General features: G+C 43.0%; 1 long non-coding RNA gene across 1 annotated transcript in view; it reads right to left on the reverse strand.

Annotated features, from left to right (window-relative positions):
• The window catches only part of LOC139262155 (uncharacterized), a 37404-nt gene continuing 13303 nt past the window's right edge, over nt 1-24101 (reverse strand). Inside the window, exons 2-3 of the long non-coding RNA XR_011592917.1 lie at nt 1061-1214; nt 1-760 (exon numbers count right to left, since the gene is read on the reverse strand). This is a non-coding gene — a long non-coding RNA (uncharacterized lncRNA). The remainder of the gene's footprint in view (nt 761-1060; nt 1215-24101) is intronic.

Consider the following 24101-nt stretch of genomic DNA (forward strand, 5'->3'; position numbering starts at 1 on the left):
CTTCCCCATGTTGGTACCAAGCCGCACCGCACCCAGAGTGCTGTTGCTGTCATTGGGGGTCAGATATTGCAGGCGCAATAAATGGGGCCTCAGGAGAAGCTTGTGATGTGGAAGGCACGGCTTCAGGGTTGGAAGATGATGTCAGCTCCCCACCCTCAGGTGCTGTCCACCTGACTACTATGGCACGGGGGGGTTCCGCGCCATGTCCCGATCCTGTCGATTGCCGCATGGCTTCGACGGCGTTGGTGGTTCACTCCATCGCAGTGATCATACACGACATATCCTCCAACTGCCGCTCTGATAGAGCCGCGATGATTGCGGCTATCATAGTCATGGACTTGAGCAGCTCTCGCCCTATGTCGATGCTGGCCTGTAACAGACGCACTATGTCCTGGTACACGCCTACAGCAACCGACCTTTTCTGCACTAACCCCCATCGCTGCGGCAAAGGCGCTGCAACACTGGGCGTGCCTTGCTGCGTACCACTTGGTCCCACAGAATCAGAGGGGGAATCCCCTGAATGCAGACTCTGTGGTGGAAGATGTTCCAGCTGGCCCACATGGAGCTGGTGTATCGTCCTCCGTCTCCACCCCCACCTCCACCTCCACTGGCTCCAGGATCAGCAGCTCTTCCTCTTCCTCTTCGTCGTCCTCATCTCTGCCAGTGGTGAAGTCAGGAGAGGGTTGGGTGATGCCAGAGGTGGAGGCAGTGGGTCTGTCATCTGGTCACTCTGTGTCGGTGTGGTCTGAATTGTCCGAGTCTGGAAGTACAAAACAACATTTAAAAATGCTTGACACAGGGTTACAAGAATACATAGTACAGTGACTTATTGCAGTCTTACTTAAATGTCCACCACTGCTGCAGTATTGCATTACATATCGCAGACAGACAATACATATATGTATTGCGTTACATGCCCCTAACATTGCAGTACATCACATGAGACCAACATTACAGTGTAATAAACTTACATTACATTACATCAGGCCAACATTATAGTTAGTTACATTACCTGACATGAGAGGACCGCAACACAGACCGGGGATTGTATTCAACTTACCATCCTGTGTGAGTGGGTCAGCTCCAATGTCGGTGGTGGCACGGTTGCTATCCCTGACCAGGGACAGGGCACGGATCTCGATTTAAGTCAGAGGCTCTTGGGTTGTGAGTCCTCCTCCCGTACACCGTTGATCGGTTGCTATTGCAGATGTCTTCTGCAGAAAGTAAAGTCAATGAAAGTAAAAATCTTCAATCCATTTAACATCGCAGGCACACAGGGTCACACACACACACACACACACATAAAAAATATTGCGATGATCCTCTTGTCATTGCTTGAAAGCACGAATACATTGCCGTAACCTTAAGATAAGTAACATCATCCGTGTGACACGGAACCTACATCTACACGGTACATGGCACATGGGGGGTGCATAAATAAAATCATTACTTACTCTTGCTACCTTCACCAGGTCATTCCCCTCTTACTGCACCTTTCCCTGGTACGTACCATGGTACTTGTGGGGGACACAGCCTCCCCGATCTCGTCTCATATCCTGTTGTACTCCTTTGCGGGGGGGGGGATGGGTTTCCACGACCACCCTTCATTAGCTCAGAGTACCTCTCTGTGATATTCTCGAGAAGGGCAGGTAACTCTGTCTCATCGAAGGCAGGTGTCCTTAACCTTCCGACCTTTTCAATGTTCCTGCACTTCGATTTTTTTTTAACATTTCCATAATATTTATGCTATTATGATTTTTGCTTTGTAAAATATGTCTTTTTATTCTTCAAACTGTAGAATCATTAGTTGTTATGAATATTTTTTAACTCTGCAATGTGTTTTTAAAGTAATTGCCCATCGACTGGCTTGCTGCTCCTTGTCACTCTCTCTCCCTCCTCTTCAACTCACTGTGCATGCACGGGTGACCCCTGACCCCCGAAACCACGGATAAAATGCTTCTGTGAAAAAACGGGGCGGGGGGGGGGGGTGGAAATCACACATATGCAGTTCAGTGCCGCACCGTCCATCGAAGAGAAAGTCGATCTGGATCGACTACTAGGTTGTCTACCACCCGCTGCAAACCGCTGGCATACCGCCGACATAATGCTGGAAAAAATCGACCAATTTTGTCCTCTTCAGTCTCGGCGGTATGCCGGTGGTTTGAGACGACGCACCGCTGGCATACCACCGAGAAATGGGCGGACCTTATGCATTGATATATTCGGGCTCCTTGTGTGTTGTGATGGATTCAAAGGGACTTCACTCATGTCACCTCTGTCTACTTTGTCTGCAGGCTATAAAGGTCCTATGTGAAATGAGTTTCAGCAATCTCATTCCATTTCCTAGTGAGCATGGGCCTACAGCATAAAACTGTCCCTAGTTGGCACAAATTTGCAATTTTGTGCAAAGAGGCTACAGGATGTCTGGTGTGTAGAAATAGAAACGTGTTGCACTGGTCAAGTGGCAGGGTGCTCTTCTGAGACTGAAGCTGAGGGACACTGTTGGGGCTGAGGGAGCTTTACTCTGTTAAAAGTGGCATTGACTGATAGTCTATCTGTAACTGGTAGTAATATGTGTAATGCCCCAATATCCTACTTGTATCTAGTGGTAATCCTATGACCCTCTGATCTTCATCCTGCAACTACAGCCAGAAATCCCCCTGCACTGCACAAGGTGCGGTCAGGCTCCCCAGTCAATGCCACTTTTAACAGGCCTCCTCTCTCTCCCTATCCCCTTGGACTAGGGTTTGGCCTCATGTTCTGTCTGAAGGTGACAACTTAGGAGCATCAGTCAAAGTTGATCTGTACTAGGATTTCACACGTCAAAACCAGCTGGCACAGATTGACCTGATCCAAACTGAGAGACCGCACAATGGGTAGTGGGCTCAGTGTTTGGGGCACTTCTTACAGGACACATCATCCTACGCACATCTCAGTACCAACATTTCTAAAAAAATCCCTAGGTTCATACTCAATAAAAGTAGAGTTTTCATAGAATTGTAGAAATTACAACAGAGGAGGCCATTTGGCCCCACGGTGCCGATGCCTATGCTGGCGCTTTCTCCTGTAACTCCATTCCCCCCAGATCCTTTTATATTCATATTTTCAAATACTTATCCCATTCCCTTTTAAATGATGTTCTAGTCTCTGCCTCAAAAGCCACTTGTAACGAAGCATTCCATGGTCTAATAGCCCACAGTTCAACAACTTTCCTTCTTCCTACCCCCTTGGTTCTTCCAGTGAGAATCCTTGGTCTCCATCCCTTTGTTTCTCATTCGGCCACCAGAGGAAACAATCTTTCACTATTTTCTTACAGTAATGTCCCCAGGTTTCACTCACTCTTTGACTGGCTGCCGCTCCCACTCACCATGTTGCTGCTATTGTGCTCCCAGCACTGCAGGAAATGCTGGGCCCCACACCCACCCCATTCCCCTGTCTCCCCCCGCCTGAGCCCCAGTCCCTCTCTCCCATTGCCTGACCCCTAGTACCCCAACCGAGCCCTCAACCTTCATTTCCCTTCTCTCCCCCAAGCCCCCATTCCTGACCCTCTCTCCCCTACTATCACAAGCCCCATCTCTCTCTCTCCCCAAAGCCCCATTCCTCACTCCCGCTGATGCCATCCCTCAATCTCCCTCTCTCCCCAGAGCCCTTCTCCCCGATCCTATTCCCCAGTGTCTCTCTCTATCCCTAAACCCACTCCCCTCCTCGACCCCAGTGCCCTATCTCCCTCTATCCCTGCGCCAATTACACTGCTGAATAGTAGGGTCAGAGACCAGGCAGAACCTCAAAGGATGGATAACTGGAGAGCTAGTCCTCATCTAATTATTCTCATTCATTGTACACCTCCTTTAATTGCCTGTAGGGTTACATGGGGAATGGCCAATAAGAGAAAAGGTTGGTAACATACCATCCTACAAGTACACATTCTACCACTTATAACAAAATTTGTCTTGAAACTACTTCCCTCATAACAAACTGTACTGAAATGTCTACAGCTCCCATAATACAGTGTGGACTATTGTGTCTTATCTTGAGAAAAAAACTCTTAAAAGATCTAAAGGAATACCATGTCATGATCCCACAACAGCTTGTATACAACGCCTTTAACATAGTAAAACATCCCAAGGCTATTCACAGGAGTGTAATCAGACAAAAGAATTGACATCAAGCCAAAGAAGGAGACATTAGGGCAGGGAACCAAAAGCTTGGTCAGAAAGGTAGGTTTTAAGGAGGATCTTAAAGGAGGTGAACGAGGTGTAGATGTTTAGGCAAGAAATTCTAGAGTTTATGACCGAGGCAGCTGAAGGCACAGTCGCCAATGTTGGGGTGAAGGAAGTCAGGGATGCACAAGATCCCAATTAAATAATATATATTCATGTTTTTTGTTGTTTAACTTATAGTATTTCTTAAAACAAGCAAACCTGATTAATTGATCATAACTTCCTCAGATTTGATGCCATTTGGAAGTTAGGATTCCAGACATTTAGGATATCGCAGCATGCATTAGGGTAGCACTGCAGTATCCTAATTTTTTGCATTTAAAACACACACACAATTCACAAATTTGCTTTAAAAACTGGAAAATGCAACAGGCCAGTATTTCAGTGAGAGTTTTAGTTTTAAAATGTCCATTTAAAGTTTCCAGTTTTTGTGTGTATGTGTGTTGGGGAAGGGTTAAACATTTAACGAGGTATAATTGAATCTCTCAAATTGTTTGTATATTTCAAAAGATCACTCACCAATTTGATATTATTTCAGTGTGTTGGCTATGCTTAACAGTTTAATGTCATGAGGTCCTTTTAATAAAGTTTGGTGTAGAGAGGAAAAAAAATCTCATGACCCCTTTTCTTGTTTTATGGAGTAGTCCAATAGGCTGAAGTGTGAGACAAAGCCCACCCCTTGAAGGTGATGTGGTATTTAAAGGCTGCAGCTGTCATTTAAAATGAATAGTAAAGGAGAGTGTGGGGGGAAAAAAAAAATAATAATGCAGTCTAGCCTTTATAGTCACAACCCACATGCAAACAGGTTATAGTGTTTACCTACTAGATTTTTTGTTTTAAATTGGCTTCTTATTAACATTTATTGATAAGAATCTTTGAAATAGAACTTGATATCTTGTTAAGCCTGAATTTGAAGGTTATATGGATAAGTATAGGGTAGGATGAGGAAACAATTTATGAACAAAATAAATCCCCTGCTGGGGATGTCATGTATAAAATGTAACTTCTGCAATGTTATTAGTGACCAGCAGGGGTCAGGGGCTAACTTAATGGAATTTCATCCCCTTGTATCTTTGTGGTTAAATGTCTCTTTTGGGAAATTATAGAGATTGGAAAGTGCAAATTGTGTATACTCTGTTGTGAAGAGTGGGCTGATTACATTTTATTTTGATATGCTATCTTGCTTTTTAGTTTTACTTAACTACTGATGCTTTTGTTTCCAATATTTTTTTGGTGTGATAGAATAAATGTAATCTCATCAGTTCTAGCCCTACTGCCACCTAATGGATGGGGCAGAAATGTAATGACTTAATTGTTTCTATGTTATCTACTAGAATGTTGTTGACCTGTTAAAAGAATTGATGGAAAGATTGGGGTCAGCTGGAATTCTTTGACTTAACAGCACATTAATTTATTCCAACTTAGTTTAGCTTATGTCCAAATTGTGAGTATACTGCTGGTGAAGTGACCTGGCTCCTTTACCAATAATGCCATTCAAGGTGCTTTGCATGTGGACAGCTGTGGGAGCTTAAATGTTAGCTGTTGGCTCTAGCAACACCTTTCTGAAGGTGTAACTTGCAGGCAGACCTGTGAACACAAGCTGATGACTAAGTTACCTTACAATGTGGTGCTTGTTTTTTTTTATCCAATGGGTTGAGTACAGTGTTGGTAGTTTAACCTTTTTGTTTTTGGGCATAGATTTAAATCTAGCTCATTTAAGGCTGGATAAAAGTCACCACTCCCTGCTGGCTGTAATAATTCCAGGTGACATGAGTTTGAAGCAGTCTTGAACCAGTTCCTAGTGTGTATGAATCAACAGCACAAAGCTGCTTGTTTTCAGGACAAATTAGCAGCCTTGATCAGAGACCATAAAGCTGGTTAATTGGGAAGTATAAGTCTTCAGTTGTGCTTGAAGCATCTTTCTTGGGGAAGTTTTTCTTGTCAGAAGTTTATTGTACATAATGGCCTTATTGTTATTAAAAATCTTGGATGATGGGCAAATATCCAATGATGTCAGAATTTTTCTGACTGCACAACAAATAAATTTACCTCCTCCTTCCTTCTAGTTTACAATTTCACTGGATAAATTAATCACAATTTGTATTTCACAGCTTCCCCATTACAAATGCCCACATTCCATGGTTGGACTTTGGAAACATTGGTGCAGCAGCGGTGCCAGACGTTGACCTTGCCAGTTGGGTGGTGAAGAGGTTAGAGTATTACTGGAGTTTTATGATTAGTGTCCTATCCATCAATGTGCTTGCAGAGACTGTACTTGAGGAAAGTGTGAAATCCAAAGAAAAGTTGTTGCTTGATGCAAAGTTTGAAACAACACTCTGCTTGCTAAAGTTTGCATCTCATTCACTCAGTGCTCAATACCACAGTTTTAAATGTATTTGTACTTGAAGTGCCAGATATCATCCATGATGTCAGTCAGTAGACAACTACAATTAAAAAATTTTTGTTATTTGTTCTTGGGATGTGGGTGTCGCCGGCAAGGCTAGCATTTATTGCCCTGGAGAAGGTGGTGGTGAACTGCCGCCTTGAACTGCTGCAGTCTGTGTGATGACGGTACTCCCATTGTGCTGTTGGAGAGTTCCAGGATTTTGACTCTGAATTGTAACCTTCACTGGCAAAAGTCAGCCATTCCATTCCATGCCAACCCTCCCCCCCTCCCCCTTCAATTTTCTCTCCTGAAATACTCCCTTACTGGAGTTTGTTTCCATGAACATTGGCTCACTCCAAGTGTTGGTGGGTTATCTGGCTGAAGAATGTCACATGTTACTGTTGTCTTGTGTTCATCTGGCCTGTGCTCTAGCAGGTGACTTGGGGCAGGAATCCTGGTGGGTTTTCACTTTATTAACCCAGATGTGCTGCAGCCAATTGTTCCCATACTGCTGCCTTGACTTGAGATCTGTAAAACTGGGAATTGAACTTGGGACTCTTGGTCTATATCTAAGATGGTGACTTTGACTTCCCTTCCATTCTTGCTTTGTGTGTGTGTGGTCTTGTATGTGACTAACTCCTTCACACATCTGGTTGTTAGTGATGAGCCTAAATGAGTGAATGTTGACATTTGGGATGTGACCCCCTCATGGTGTCAACATGACATGCATTTGAGGGATTGATTGTCAATGCTCAATAACAGTCACCCTGGTGTCTTTTATTTCTATGGAAAAAATACTTTGATATAGCGCCTTTCATGACCACTGGACGTCTCAAAGGGCTTTACAGCCAATGAAGTACTTTTGGAGTGTAGTCCCTGTTGTAATGTAGGAAATGCAGCAGCCAATTGCACACAGCAAGCTCCCACAAACATCACTGATAATGACCAGATAATCTGTTTTTGTTATGTTGATTGAGGGATTAAATATTGGTCAGGACACAGGGGATAACGCCCCTGCTCCTCTTCGAAATAGTGCCACAGGATCTTTTACGTCCACTTGAGTGCAGATGGGACCTCGGTTTAATGTCTCATCCGAAAGACGGTACCTCTGACAGTGCAGCGCTCCCTCAGTACTGCACTGGAGTGTCAGCTGAGATTTTTGTGCTCCAGTCCCTGGTGTGTGACTTGAACTCTCAACCTTCTGACTCTGGGGTGAGAGTGCTATGCACTGAGCCACAGCTGATACTGTCTAGTTCTGCTTTGCTCAGGCCATTACAATACTTCAATTTTACTTTCCAGACTGCGATCAGCAGCTTACTTGGCAGAGACTTTTGATCTTCCTGGTCTATTGGCTTAATAGTGTACTGTGTTATTTGGGGGAGAAAGGGAGAGGAGAGGGAAGCTTGTTAATATTTAAGCTTCATTTCTTTTTGGGAGGGGAAGAAAAAGGAACCATATATGACAAATGAAGTGTTTTTGATCCAGTTTCAGTTTGGAAGTCTAGTCACAATACATTTCTCGTCAAAAGCTTCACTTAATACAAATGTTTCAAGTTTTGGTTGTTTGCAAAACTTGAGGGAGGAGCAATACACAGACTGGTTGTGTATGATAACCAATTATTTTTAAATATGGTCGTTATCAGATCCAGAAAGTCCCAATAACTTTTTAAAGACATGGATATATGAGGAACTATATTTTTTGGTTGGTGTGAAATTTGAGTAGTTTAAGCTGGCATCAGCTTAGCATCACCTTCCACAGTGGTAAATGAAACATTGTGTATATATACAAGAATTCTACAAAAGAATGGCTTGGCATTCGATTGCAAACTTAAGTCCGATTGGCTCAGTTAGTAGCACACTTGCCTCTTCAGCCACAGTTGCAGGTTCAATCCCACTGCAGACAAGCACATGATCTTGGCTGACATTCCATTCAGTACTGAGGGAGTGCTCTATTCAGAGGTGCTGTCTTTCAGGTGAGGTGTTAAACCATGCAGATTGACTTAAACAATCCCTTGTTACTATTTGAAAGTGTCCTAGCAAATATTCCTCCAACAACACTACTTCATTGTGGGACTTGGCTGTGCACAAATTGACTGCTGTTTGCCTACAAATGTGTCTGACTGATTCAAAAGTATTATTTGCATAATATAAAAAATGCTTTTGGATATCCTGAGGTGGTGGTGAGGTGCCATATTTGTAAGTTATTTTCTGTTTGAGAAGCATTTCTACTGTAAACTTATTGGATTACTGTTTGTTTTAAAAACAATTGCTTTAATTTAAACCGAAAATGAGCTCTAAAGTTGTTCTAATATCTCAGATGTGTGGGGCTAGATCTTTCAGAGACCTAATTATTCCAGTAGCTAAAAGCAATTGAAAACATTTGTTAATTTATCCTGTGTGCAATATCCAAAGCCTACCTGGACATTGATATCTAGGCTTGTGAAGACAATTGCAAACATTGATCTAAAAATTAGATGCTGACCCTCCTAGAAGGGTAGAAAAAATGTCTTGTTTTTTTTGTGAAATGTTTTTTTTAATTGTTGCGATCATCCTTGATCTATTAGTCTGAATTTGAGTCATTACTGTATATGGGAGAGTATTAATCTATCTGAATTCTCTTAGGCCTGATGCCTATACACCAAGAACAGCCAGCATTGGAGTGGGTACAGCATCTGAACCCAATAGGGGATGGAGCTGGGAGAAAAGGTTTGTTTTCCATTTCTCCAAGAGATGAAATATACAAGGTTATACTTGTAACTTTCCCATACTGTTTGAACTTGACTGATCACAAGTGGAGGTCAACAGGAATCTCTACAGAAAGATTCTGTTGGAAAGTTGGCATTGTGAAGCCCTCTGTGGTTTTAGAGGAGTAATAGTGTAAGAATATCATTCTTTCCTCCCCACCCCCAACTGAACTCCCCTGGAGCAGCTGCCTCTGTCTCCGAGCCAGAGTTGACTCAAAGATTGTTTCTGCAGTTGTAGATATTGGGAATGGACAGGATCAACCATTGCTATTGTCTGTTGTACTACCCCTCGAACCTTGCATATGTACCAGGGGAAAATGGCTACCTGAGGAGGATACAACGGGTCTGACAACTGTACCTAATACAGCTTTCCAAAGATTGGGTGGGGGGAGAGGAGAAAGAGACTGAGAATTAACAAAAAATACCATTTTAGTGTTTTTTAAAAAATCTTTGGTCTTGACCTGATGTATTATGCTCTTCCCACATTGAATAGAACATTCTGCTGTTGAAATGGCCTTTGACTTGCTATTGGGATGAACTTGGACCTGACACTTCATCTCCAATAAGAGCTGGATTAAAGCTTCCGTGTCTCAATGAATGCTGTCGTCTTTCTTCAGGCTACTCTGCGCCAGACATTTACCAATGTGCTGACCTCTGTTACCAAGTGGTAGATGAAACTGACTGTTTCCTCATTCTTATGGGGGAAGCATGTGACTTACAATTGTCACTTCAAGTTGGCATGGCAGACCAAATCCCTTGTGGAGGCTTATCATGGTTGTGAACGTATCTTCACCCCAATAGGATGCAGTTATATAACACTTCTAACTGCTATGAAGCACCTTGGGATGTTTTATTACATTAAAGGCACTATATATAAATACTTGTTGTATTAGTGCTCCAAGATTGCACAATGCCACTAATCTGCTTGATGCAAGCAGTACACAACACACCAACACCAAGTCTGGAGTTTATTGGTAGGAACCACCAATCAAGGGCAGTATGTCACAGTTGTATGAAATGAATGCTGCCAGAGTCTGCTTGAGGAACAGTAATATTCATGTTATGATTTAGTCTGCAGAATGTCCTACCATCCCTGTATACCAGGGCAAAATACCATCCTGCTCTGCCTTTGCTGCAGCACACACTACCATTTGGTTGTAGATCAGACACTGAAGCCTAATCCAGTAGTGTCTACTAACAAGATGATACCAGGTTGTACTAAACTGAAAAATGCTGCTTAAAATCTGAACCCAAGTTGAGTTTTCTTTGTTTCCTCCCCCACCCAAGAAACTACAGGTGTTGGAGCTTCACTCCACAAGCCTGTGACAGTCCAATCGAATGCTGTAAGCCAACAGAAATTGAAACTGATGATACGGTGCTGAAGAGGCGACAGAAGCAGATAGATTATGGAAAGAACACCCCAGCTTATCCAAGATACCAGCAGGAAGTTCCAAAGTAAGTTTTCTAAAGGCATATTTGGAGTAAGGGACGTGTTGAGGTTGGGTGTATGGCCATCCTACACAATGTCTTCACATTAGTATTGTGTTGCTTTTCAGTTTTGCGGAGATTTGATGACCAGTCCAGATTATTGGGGCTGACGTGGTCAGGATGGTAATTAACATTGGTGCAGGGGATAGTTACATGCTGCAAGTGAGGGAATACTAACTCCTCTGTGGGATCAGGTTCACCTCTGACCTTCTGAGTGGTTCGAATCGCTCCCACTCCCTGGGTTCTAGACTTTGGATTTATTTGGGGATGTGACAGTGCAAGAGACAACTGGTTTTGGTGCAAAGAACTTTGATTTTATTACGGACAAGAAATGTACAATGTCCAGCTTGTAATGACTAGAATAAAGAACACTTCATCACACATTCAAAAGGGGTTACAGAAAATGGTACACCTCCCACCTCCAATGCCTAACTCTGACTCTGTTAAACTCCACCGCAAACAGGGATCATGCTCACCAAACCTTATCAGTTGGCAGTGATTTGGGGTTCGCTGGATTCTGTAGCTTCTGCTTGCTGTACCCCGAATGTTGTAGAAGACTTCTTACTGCGTATTTTTCAGTTGGGTGGTGTTCGCTAATGCGGTAGGGTGTGTATTGGACTTATGGGGTGAGTACCCACTTTCTTCTGTCAGCAGTAGGTTTTAAAGTATCTTTAGGTAATGTTTCACCTGTTGGGAGCTAGGAACAGATTGTACAGTGGAAACTTTCGAATCTTTGGTTTCTTCTTGACTAGTTTTTGAATTGGTCGATCGCAGTGCTTTCTATGTTACCACGTTGGCTGTGGTCAGTTGCTGCCGTGATGGCGATGTCTGAAGTTACTGGGAACTGCTTTCTCTGCTGCGATGATCTTCCTCCTTCTTTCAATAGCTGGGCAGTGTGGCCCAGGAGTGTTGTTGGGGATGTTGGTGCTCAGAAGAACTGCATAAAACAGTTGTGGTGGTCGGTCTCTGTCCTTCCCCTCTTCAAATAAATGAATGGCTGCTCTTTTTTGTTAAAAAACCAGGCCCCAGTTATACTTTGGGAGCTGTTCTAATCTGCACGCCAAATCAGCCCTGATTCTTTGTTTTAATTTTGGCAGGCTTGTTATCTGTCATATTTTGGTGGGCCCATTAACGGTAACCTGTCTCGGATGTGTCGATCTTTCGAATTTGTTTCTTAATCGGGAAAAATTAGCTTTGGTATTTACAATGTCTGCCTAGGCCTGGGTTTTCCATGCGGGCTGGATGGACCATTATCATTATGTATGCACTGGATGGGTTTCCTGCTCAGAGCAATGGCTGGCTATCACTGGGTTGATTGTTGCTATGTTAATGTCTCCTGGGGAGAAGGGTTTTCGAGTTTACACAATTCCTCAGACAATTTGTTTTAGCTTCAATACCCAAAACTTGTTTCTTTGAAGGATAGTTATCCTTTAGTTTTCAGCCCTTTCCACACAGCCCCAATCTGCCTTGTTTTAAAAAAAAAAAATCCCAAATTCAATTTTTAAAACTTGTAGCTTCTTTCATGTGCACTTTAGGATCCCAAACTTTCTGGTTGACAGTTCCAAATTAAATTCCCTTTCCAATGAGTCCAAACATGTGGGTGGGTGGGTGGGTGGGTGGGTGGGTGGGTGGGTGGGTGGGTGGGTGTTTCCCACGAATATTGCAATCCTACACTCGAGTGGAGATTTTGATAATTTGGCTTTTAATGATCTTGATTCCATTCTTAATTCATATTCTGCAGCACTAGATTCTTCAACATAATGCCAGCTTTTCTCTGATCTTGATCTAAGCTTGGGTTAATTTTCAATGCATTATATAGTATTCTGAAATGACAAAAGCATTTATGTCCGAAGATATCGTCTGCATCTGAATATGAATTGCATGCACAAACACACAACTTTGGGCTTTTATTGATGACATCAAGAACAATTCAGAAATCATAATGGGTAAATGTATTAAATAGCTATCTCCTAAATTACTAAACAAATTCTGATATCCCTCCCCTGCAAACCACAAGCATGGCTGCTCTACTCCGGCACCAATATTTCACTTCACTTGCACACTATGCTCATGATTGTTTACAAACGTTTAATGATCCATCTATCCTCAATTTGTGCCTGCCAGATAGTAATTTCCAAATCTACGTGTGCATTCTGGTCTTCATTCACAAAGATGATGATGACGTACAATATTGTAAAACACTTAAACCCCTATAAAGCTGGTATTGCACTTTGTCAAAATGGGTGAAGGTGGCACGTCAATGTTTTTCTTTTTTAAAGGAGACTCCGAGTGCCAGGAATACACCCTCAGACTCCCAACAAGTACAAGAAGTACAGCCGACGCTCCTGGGATAAGCAGATCAGACTATGGAGGAAGGCACTTCATGCTTGGGACCCACCACTTGAGCAGGGGGATGGCCCAAAGCCAGTGTATGTAAAATACCATTATACTAGATGGCTATGTATGGGTAAATCTGCAGAAGCAATTACATAGGAACAGGAGTAGGTCATTCAGCCCCTAGAGTCTGTTCTGCCAATTGGATAATGGTTGATCTGTATCTTAACTCCATTTACCCGCCTTGGTTCTGTCACTAATACCCTTGCTTAACCAAATCTATTAATTTCCATTTTGAAATTTTCAATTGACAAGCCTCGTGTTTTTTGAAGGAGGGGGGAAAAGAGTTCCAGATTTTCACTACCCTTTGTGTGAAATACTTCCTGATTTCACCCCTGAATGGCCTAGATCTAACTTTAAGGTTATGGCCCCTTATTCTGGACTCTCCCCACCTTTTTTTAATAGTGACCCCTGCTGCATGGAATGCCTACTCGAGCTTGTAAATAAATTGCCACTTGGATGAGTTACTGGAGGGTGACTCCTCCCATGGAACTGTGTTCCAGTAAAGGAAGTCAATGCCGACTGGAGAGAAAGAAAACCTAACCCAAAACTGAGTGATTATGTATGTAACTGAAATTCCCCATAACTGTAAAATTTGTCTTTGCCACCTAATGTTCAATCTATGGCCCTTGCTGCTTCTACTTTCCACTGAGGAAGGAACAATGCTCTCTGACATCTGTGTGGTCATAGTCTGTGAATCTCATCCACCAATTTTTGGGTGCTTAAATGTTACCTTCTAGTGCTTTTGAAATCTCATTCATACAAGCCCAATATACATGTCCACAGTGGTAGATGGAGTTTGTCATGGCTCCTCAGCAAATATCTAATTTGGTATACCTGGTCAGAGCTGGATACTTCTGCATTGGTTCCTAACGCACATTTTTGCCAACTAACTGTAGTAACCCTTATTGTAGAGGAGCTATTTGAGGCTTGCAGATAAATTGCAACTTGGATGAGCCACTGGCCGGCAATTCTTCCTGTGTGACTGACTATAGATCAGCTGAAGCCTGGCATCATCACTTAATAATGAAACCAGGAATCTCGGCAGAAATGAAGACTTTCTAATAAAGTAAATATTCAATCGGCAACTGAAATGGTTTTCTTATGGGTGGGAGAAGAAAAGGTTATCTGAAATTTGTTGTGATTTGGTCATGTGTTATGTATTCTAGTTTTTCTCTTCTAAAGTGCTTTATGTCTCTGGTACAATTATCTCTTAATGTTTCAGACCTGGGATAGATATATGGACTCCACTGCATCGGATGGACATGGCAGAGAGACCCCTGGAGCAATGGTTTGGTCCCCTGGGCTATACAAGCATGACTATGAGCAACTCCTTGCCACCGGTAAGCTGATGTTCTGTAGTCCCCCGCCCCCTGCCATTGAAAATGTGATCAATGTCGTGAAATGAAATGGGGCTGACACAGGAACATGCATATAGCATATTTTAACACACCAACTTCCCATGGAGCTTCAAAGATGTAACTCAGACAAAAATGGATGCTGACTCAAAGAAGGAGGCATGGTGAAGAATGACCAAAAGGCTTGTTAAAGAGGTGGGTTTTAAGGAGGGCCTTGAAGGAGATGGAACTGAGATAGAGGGACTCTGAGCATGGAATCTAGATGGCTAAAGACATAGCTGCCAGTGGTGGATCAAAGGGAAAGGGAGGAATGCAGAAGAAAATCATCTTTCACTCTTTTTTGTAATAGGATGGTTTAAAATTTATCTTCTATATTTGGTCACGTATCCCCTCCTCTCTCTCCTTTCAGATAGATGGGGCTTGGAACTGGGCCAGGATAAGTTTGTGGTTTGCCTGCTTGGAATGCCTTCAATTTCATCTACAAACTAACTGCATTCATTCAAGATTGATCTCTGTTACCAATACTTTGGGGAAGGAGAAAGGAAACTATGCATATTGTATAAATACCTTTTTTTAACAGAAAATGAACAATGCAGGGTGTGTTGGTTTTTAAGATGTAGATTTGGGATGTATTAACATATAAGGGGACTGGGTATGCCCAGGCCACTATCTAATAAAGTCTGTAATTTAGAGTAGTAAGAGGCACCTGCAGCTTGAGGAAAGTAAGAAGTTGCAAACTGAACTGTGGAGATTTCTTCAACTGGGCATCAATGCTACTGAACTTTTTTTTTGGGGGGGGGGGGGGGAAATTCAACCGTAAAAGATTGAGACACAGGGTTCCAACAGCAGCAAAGCAAACCCATCTGGTTCACTAATGTCCTTTTTTAGGGCAGGAAATCTGCCACCCTTACCTGGTTTGGCCTATGTTACTCTAGACCCACAACAATGTGGTTGACTCTTAACTGCCTTGCAAGCCACTCAGTTGTCGAAGGCAGCTCACAACCACCTTCTCTAGGGCAATTGGGGATGGGCAGTAAATGCTGACTTTGTCAGCAGTGCCCACATCCTGTGAATGAATTATTCTAAGCCCTATTGCCTCATGGCACTAGCTGGTCTTTGACTTGGCAAAAAAGCAGCAACCCTGACAAAGGAATAAAAACAGAAAATGATGGAAATTTCAGCGGGTCAGGCAGCACCTGTGGAGCGAAAGCAGAATTAACGTTTCGGGTCGATGACCCTTTGTCAGAACTGCAGTGTGTTCAGAGAACCAATTCTTGATGAGCACTGAAAGGGGGAGGGTGAAAGAACAAAAGGGTGCCAGGCCGCTGGCCTCACCAAAATCCTCCCTGGTGGCCCAGGGGCCAAAGTTTTTTTTAATTAATTAAATAAATAAAATAGATTATCTCCCCTTTAACGGAGGGGAGAGAGTGTGGTGGTGCACACGCTGTGACATCACCATGACTCCACTGCTGATTTACAGCGGTGGAGGTGCCAAGCGACCCATTTTCAGTCAGTCTGGCTTTGAATCTAAGGCCTGTCCCATTTCCTGTAGGACTTTGAGAAAATTTTAAAGTCCTGAAAATGGATCTACTTACTGGACCAGGAGTTCCAGCGGTAAGTACCACTACATAGGTGCGCCAGCATCCTGGTGCACTTGAATTTCATTTCCCCCCCCCCCCCACCCCCGGAGTTCATGCTACCAACTGTGGCATTGAAGGTCCCTTAGTCTTTCTATATCACGCACAACTAGCTAGCAAAGAAACTAGCAATCTCTAGCAATGTTTGTCAGCAACCTTTTCTGGGATATGTCCAACATAACTTTTTTTTTTTCCTTCTCATTATTCCCCTCTTTCTCTGCCCTCCCTCTTTCCCCCCCCCCCCCCCCCCCCACCCCAACTGATGATAAATATCTAGGCTCTACTTTGATCCCATGAACAATGACAGACAAACTGATGTGTAAAATGTAGGCATGAACAGTCAACTCCTATTTACCTAAACTATCTGGTTGAGTTGTTAATGCCGAACTGATCCATTCGATGCGTTAAATAAATCAGCAGCCAACATGATTACTAGTTATTTACTAAACAAGATTGCATTCTGTTTCTGAATTAAGACTCTCTTTACCACTCAAGAGGTATTGCATTTTTTTTTCTACAGATACCAGATGATCAAACTCCCTTCCCATTTCCTCTTGACTTGTCCTCAAATGGAGATGAGGACCCCTTTGAACTGCTCAGGTATTTAAGGGAAGCTCCTGGTAATAACTGGAGACCATGGTAATGCACATTCAACACTTCTTCCTGACCGAAGGAACGGACTTCAGTCCGGAGTACAGAGGAAGGGCAAAGCAAAAAGATTGGATATGATTTTGGTTTGTGGATTTTGTATCTGATTATTTAATGAATTTAAATAGTTTTTCTTCAGGCTGTTTTTTAAAAAAAATCTACAGCTTGTATTTTTTGTGGGGGTGAGAGCAGGGAAAGAGGGTGAAGGAGAACCTCATGGTTTTCCCACACAATATCTGTAATCATTCTATACCCTAGGTGTTTGTTGTAATTCCTAGTGTTGTACTTTGGTTAAAGCTGAACACCACCACCCCACCCCCATATCAGTAAAGATACTGTCTTTGTGAGCATGGCTGAGAAAATATTCGCTTGAATAAGGTTTTTAAACTGTGGAAATTGCTGAATTTTTCCTGAATTTATTTCTGCAGAATTTGCATTTCCAGATGTCATTGTGATATCAAAGTTTACTGTCTCTGATCCTAGCATGTAGAATAGAAATTGAACACTCCAAAAGTGAAGGATCTGAGACTAAAGCCAAGCTCCTGGCTATCTCTTCTATGCTGAAACCTAGTTCATCCATGGTGTGTGGAAGAAGGAAGAGAAACTGCCCCATTACAATTTATGGTTATCATGGTTACTTGTAAGTATTTTTCTGTGCATAAAAGTTGGCACTTTTTTAAACTCCAATTTGAGGGGTACAAAAGTGTTTGCTGGCAGAGCAGGAAGGCTTCATTCCCCTTCCCTCCCCCGCCCCCCCCCTTCCCAGCCCCATTCACTTAAACTGGATTTAAAATGTCTGTCCACCTCTTCCATTTCCATCCCCCTGTCCTTCACTGTCGGGATTTTTTTTTTTGAAGTACATTTTTAGTGAAGTACATCTCTAAATCAAATTGAGGAGGGAAAACGCTGCAAATTAACTTGGGGACGAGTCTACTTTTCTAGAGAAGACTTTTACATTGATTTCACATTGTTACTTTATCCTTGTGTTAAAGTCTTTTCCTCTCCACATCCCCCCCCCCCCCCCCCCCCACTCCCCAACAAGGTGCCGTGCATTCTGAGCATTACCATCTAATCTCTCTAGCATCTTCCACGAATATTCATACTACTTTGCAGTGGATTGAGATTAGATCTCTTGTCACATGTTTGACTTTCCATGCTGGTCAGTACTTAGTCCTCCTCATGACACTTCCACCTGTCCCCCCCCCCCCCCCCCACCCCCACAAACACACCCACTCCCATTTCACTACATGTCTACATACTCTTGGTCACTTGTAACACTACCACAGTATCTTGCTCACTCGCACAAGATGTTTTTTTTCCAAACTATCTTGCATTCCTTAAGATGGCAGTCTCTTTGCACCATCAAAACTTATGCCTGTTAGACACCCATTCTCAAACACCAGCCCATGTTTCCCACATTGATTTGCTTGTGATTTGTTTTCCCTCTGCAATTATCTAACTTGATCACTAGTAAAATGATTTTAAGTCTGACGGAGATTAGCCATTTGTTTGAGTCAGGGTAAATTGAGCAAAAAAAATCATGTTGCTGTTGGCTCTTTGCCAATGAGTGTTGATATGAAATGGATTCTGCACATGTATTGCCTCTTTAATTCCTTGGTATTTGCTAGCATGAAGTTGTGTACCAAGTGTCCATGTCTTTTGTATCCTGTAGTCCTGCTTGTATAAAAGGGATTAGGATGTGCATGTCACACCTTGTTTAACTTTTGAGTCTGTAAATGTTCTGTTTTTAAATTATTGTCTCTTGCTGTAAGGGTGAGTTTTTCTAACTTTGATAAACCAGTAAAAATGATCCGAAAGAGTAATAAGTCTCTGATCTACTTTATCAAAAGTTGGTTCTAATGTAAATCTATTGGATTTATCACCTGTCACAGAAGTGAGTGAATGCCAAAGGATGGGATTGGATTCCTCTGCAATGCCCACTTACAGTTCAATTGTTGAGGTCACCAACTGTCAAGGCTCGCATGAACTGGCTGGCACCAAGAATAGAACTGCAGCTCAGTTTAATCTTAACTTTGGGATGAGATTATTAGTTATAACACTACAAAGAAGCAGTTATGAATAAGAATAGCAAATGGGTAAGTGGGTTGGGGCGGGGGGGGGGGGGGGAGGAAAGAGAGACATAAGAACTTGCACCTATCATGACCTTGGGACATGCTTTATAGTTAATGAGGCACTTTTGAAATGTCATCACTTCATAGAATGATAGAATGGATACAGCACAGAAGGAGGCCTGTTTGGCTGCCACAGTTCCCTGCAAAACTCATGTGCATGAAGCAAGAACCCTATAGTTTACAGCAAAGTACTTTTTAAATGTGATGAGGGTTTCGAACCACCCTTTCAGAACCCCCCCCCCCCCCACCCTCCTGACACACTAATTCCTGGGGGGGGGGGGAAATGGGGGTGTTGTGTCCGGTTGCAATGTTCCTGATTCATTTGCTTGTAAGACACACACAACCCTGTATGAAGATGCATCGCAGGGTGGCACTAAATGTTTAGATGGGTCATAACAGATTTCTGGCTTTCTCAAAAACAGTCTTGTGATTTTTTTTTTTTTCCCCCCCATACCCAATCATCTCCCTTGCGTAGAACACATGTAAAAGTTCTAGCAAGGTGCTTAACCCAGGTAGGAAATTGTCAAAATAATTGAGTCGTCCCAGGAACGACCGCAGCTCCGTCACGTTCTGTGGTCTCTGCGTGTTCTTGATGGCCTCCATCTTGGCGTCGGTGGATCTGATGCCATCTGCCACGATTCTTCTCCCTAAGAACTCAACCGCTGGTGCCAGGAAAACACACTTCAACCTGAGTCCCACATGATCTAGCTGACTGAGAACCTCTTCCAGGTTTTGCAAGTGTTCGACGGTATCCCAACCTGTGATCAATGTTGTCAAAAATCACGATGCGCGGAACCGACTTTAGCAGCCTTTTCATGTTCCTTTGGAAAAATAGCCGCGGCCGATCGAATCCCAAACGGGCATCTATTGTAGATGAACAGACCTTTGTGTGTTGATGCAGGTGAGGCCTTTCGAAGATTCCGCCAGCTCCTGTGTCATGTAGGCCATGGTCAGGAACAACTTGGTGAACTACTTTCCTCCTGCCAGCATCAAAAATAGGCCTTGGGTAGTGGGTACTGGTCCTGCAGCGAGAAACGGTTAATCATTACTTTATAGTGCCCACAAATTCTGACCACGCCATCTCCCTTGAGATGGAACAATCAGACTGGCCCACTCGAACTCAACCAGCGCGATGATGCCCTCTTGCAGCCTGTCCAGCTCGATCGCCACTTTCTTCTGCATGTATGGCACCGCATGTTCCTTGTCGTGGATGGGCCATGTACTGGGAACCAAGTGGATTTGCATCTTCACCCCAGAGAATTTTCCGATGCCTGGCTCAAACAACGACGGGAACTTGCTCAAAACCTGGTCACATGAAGCGTCATCGACGGACGAAAGCGCTCGGATGTCCTCCCAGTTCGTGGATTTTTCCCAGTCAGCTTCTGCTGAACAATGTGGGGCCATCTCCTGATACAATCCATAATGGTAGTTTGTGCACCGCTCCATCATAGACTTTTACTGCTGCGCTGTCAATAACTGAGTTCTCAGCTTGGGCCTTTGGGCCTTGTAGCACCACAGCCTCTCGAAGGCCTTTTTATTCATGCTAGACTGACTCTCGCCCTTGTCCAATTCCAGGGATACTGGAATTCCATTGAGTTCAACTTTTAACATTTCGTGGTGAAGGTGTGTACCCCATACACTTCTGCCTCCTCTGTTCGAGTCTCTAGTTCAGTTTGATCCGCCATGGATCGGTCTTCCTCTGCAATGTGGTGGTTTGCAGCTCATCTGCACATTCGCTGGAGGTGGCCCATTGTTCCACAGGCTTTGCACGCATAGTGTTTGAAGCGGCATTGATGGGTTTGATCACCTTCGCAGCGTCAACAAGGTGTTAATTGCCTCGCATTCACACTTGATGGTGGACTGAGTCATCGGAGGTCGTGCAGCTGCAGGTGTGTACGTTCTACTATATGCATTCCTGCCTGAAAGAGGTTACTTTGTGTACAGTACTTGCCGATGCATCTTTATGCTGCAAAATTTGTTTGTTAGCCCAGGCATTTATGTCCACCAGCAATATCGTTATGGCCTTGCTCAGGTTCGGTGTTTTAAGTCAATAGTTTGCAAAAGATAACCTCATGGCCAATGCCAAGCACACAAAGTCTCTTAGCATTTGCTCCAGGAATCCACTGAATTCACAATGTCCTGCAAGGCGCCTTAGTTCGGCAACATAGCTCGCCACTTCCTGGCCTTCAGACCATTAACGTGTATAAAATCGATACCTTGCCATCAGAACACTCTCCTTCAGATTTGGGTGCTCCTGGACCAGTGTACACTGTTCTTCATACAATTTTGTGGTTGTTTTCACTGGAACAAGATTCTTGAGGCCATAGGTTGTTGTTGTCCCACAGACAGTGAGGAGGATCACCCTTCGTTTGGCAGCATTCTCATTCCCTTCCAGCTTGTTGGCCACGAAGCATTGGTCAAGTCACTCCACGAAGGCTTCCCAATCCCCTTCTGAGAATTTCTCCAGGATACCAACAGTTCTCTGCATTTTTGCGTGATGGTTTGTTATCTATTACTCATCGCCAGTTATGTCTCAAATAAAGCAATGCGACTGAGTACTTAGACTTGAGTAAGTGTGACCTTAGTGTCTCTGTTCTGACTCGTGTGCCTGCATGAGAGGCCTGCTTGTATGCAGTGCTCCCAAGGGATGCTGGGATTTCTTGGGACTCCAACAGATGCACCCACTGGTGGCAGTAGAATGCTGGTTACAAGATGTTGCAAAGATAACAATTGAGAGATATTAAGGAAGGGACCTAGTACAAAGTCCTGTGGGTCCCCACTGGAAACGGCCGTCCAGTCACAACACCCATCAACCATTACCCTTTTGCTTCCTGTCGGTGAGCCAATTTTGGATACAAGTTGCCACTTCCTTGGATCCCATGGGCTTTTACTTTTCTGACCAGTCTGTTATGTGGTACCTTGTCAAAGGCCTTGCTAAAATCCATGTCGACTACATCAAATGCACTATCCTCCTCATTACCGCATCAAAAATTAAATCAAGTTAGTCCAACATTATCTTCCCTTAAATCCATGTTGACTGTCCTTGCTTGAGCGGTGTCTTTCTAAATGACAATTTATCCTGTCCCTTGGAATTTTTTCCAAAAATTTGTCCACCACCTGACTGGCCTGTAATTACTGTCTATCCCGTGCTCTCATTTATTAAACAAAAAACAATGCTACAACATTAGCAGTCTGGCACCACTCCTGTAACCAGAGAGGGTTGTAGAATAATGGTCAGAGCATCTATTTCCTCCCTTGCTTCTCTTACAGCCTGGTATACATTTCATCTGGGCCTGATGACTTATCCACTTTCAAAGATGCTAAACCCCTTAATACTTCCCTTCTCGCTGTTTATCTCTAATATTCCACACTCTTCCTTAACTATGTCTGCGTCATCCCTTTTCTGTGAAGACAGATGCAAAGTATTCATTAAGAATCCGCCCACGTCGCCTGCTTCCACATACAGGTTACCTTTTTGGTCTCTAATAGTCTCATTCATTCATTTATTTAGTTATCCTCTTGCTCTTTATGTATTTATAAAACATCTTGGGCTAAAAATTCTGTTTTTGGCTATAATTTTTTTTCCTGTTTTACAGAAAAAAAAAACCCACTTTAAACCGTCGCCATTTTTAAGGGGATAAAATTGGCGTTGCACAAATTCGTGGTGAAAACCACGGTCCTCACCAACTTTAGTCTGAGGCCTATCACCGCCAAAAATACAGGCCCTGGGAGGGGAGAGAATGCACAATTTGAAAAAATAATTTAAAAACAAATGAAAACATTCACTACACTTAACTAATGAATCACCTGAGAATTTAAAAAAAGTCAACTTTTTTTTGTAGGTCTTCATAATCTTGAGCTTCAACACAGGGTTTTCTCTGTTTTTTTTCACCTAGAGTACAGGTTCACTAAACAGCCAATTTTAAGTGGTGCAGTTTTTTTTTGTCGTTGCATATCGTCCGTCTGCTTTTCAGCAATATTTTGAAGCTGCCATTTGCCAATTTAGGGGAGCACCTCTTACTGGCAATTTAAAAAAAAATTCACCCCTGCACTTTCTATACTCTAAGCTTTCCTGCAATATTTTGCTCTGGTATCTGACAAGTGTTATGTCTTTAGATGCTCTGATAATGACTCCCTCAGTGTGTTGTACTTGAACTGTAGTGACCTGAGTCCTTTATTGATAACTCCAGAGTGAGGATCACACCTGGTGGCCTGCCTTTTATACTAGGCACAGCTGTACAGGTAACCTACAAGTCTCCCACTTGTACATCCCTGTCTGGTGTAAAAATAAAACTGGGAAGGTGGCTAACAAGTGAAATTAAGGATAGTGTTAAATCCAAGGAAGTGTCATATAAATTGGCCAGAAAAAGTAGCAAACCTGAGGACTGGGAGAAATTTAGAATTCAGCAGAGGAGGACAAAGGGTTTAATTAGGAGGGGGAAAATAGAGTAAGCTTGCTGGGAACATAAAAACTGACTGCAAAAGCTTCTATGGATATGTGAAGAGAAAAAGATTAGTCAAGACAAACATGGGTCCCTTGCAGTCAGAATCAGGTGAAATTTATAATAGGGAACAAAGAAATGGCAGACCAGTTGAATAAATTAGTTCTGTCTTCTTGAAGGAAGACACACATAACCTTCAGGAAATACTAGGAGACAGAGGGTCTAGCGAGAAGGAGGAACTGAAGGAAATCTTTTAGTCAAGAAATTGTTCGGGAAATTGATGGGATTGAAGGCTGATGGTCTGCATCCCAGAGTACTTAAGGAAGTGGTCCTAGAAATAGTGGATGCATTGGTGATCATTTTCCAACAGTCTATTGACTCTGGATCAGTTCCTATGGACTGGAGGGTAGCTAATGTAACACCACTTTTTTAAAAAGGAGTGCGAAAACGGGTAATTATAGACCGGTTAGCCTGACATCAGTAGTGAGGACAATGTTGGAATCAATTAAGGATGAAATAACAGCGCATTTGGAAAGCAGTGACAGGATCAGTCCAAATCAGCATGGATTTATGAAAGGGAAATCATGCTTGACAAATCTTCTAGAATTTTTTGAGGATGTAACTAGTAGAGTGGACAAGGGAGGACCAGTGGA

Source organism: Pristiophorus japonicus, chromosome 4 (assembly GCF_044704955.1).
Source record: "Pristiophorus japonicus isolate sPriJap1 chromosome 4, sPriJap1.hap1, whole genome shotgun sequence".
NCBI lineage: Eukaryota > Metazoa > Chordata > Chondrichthyes > Pristiophoridae > Pristiophorus > Pristiophorus japonicus.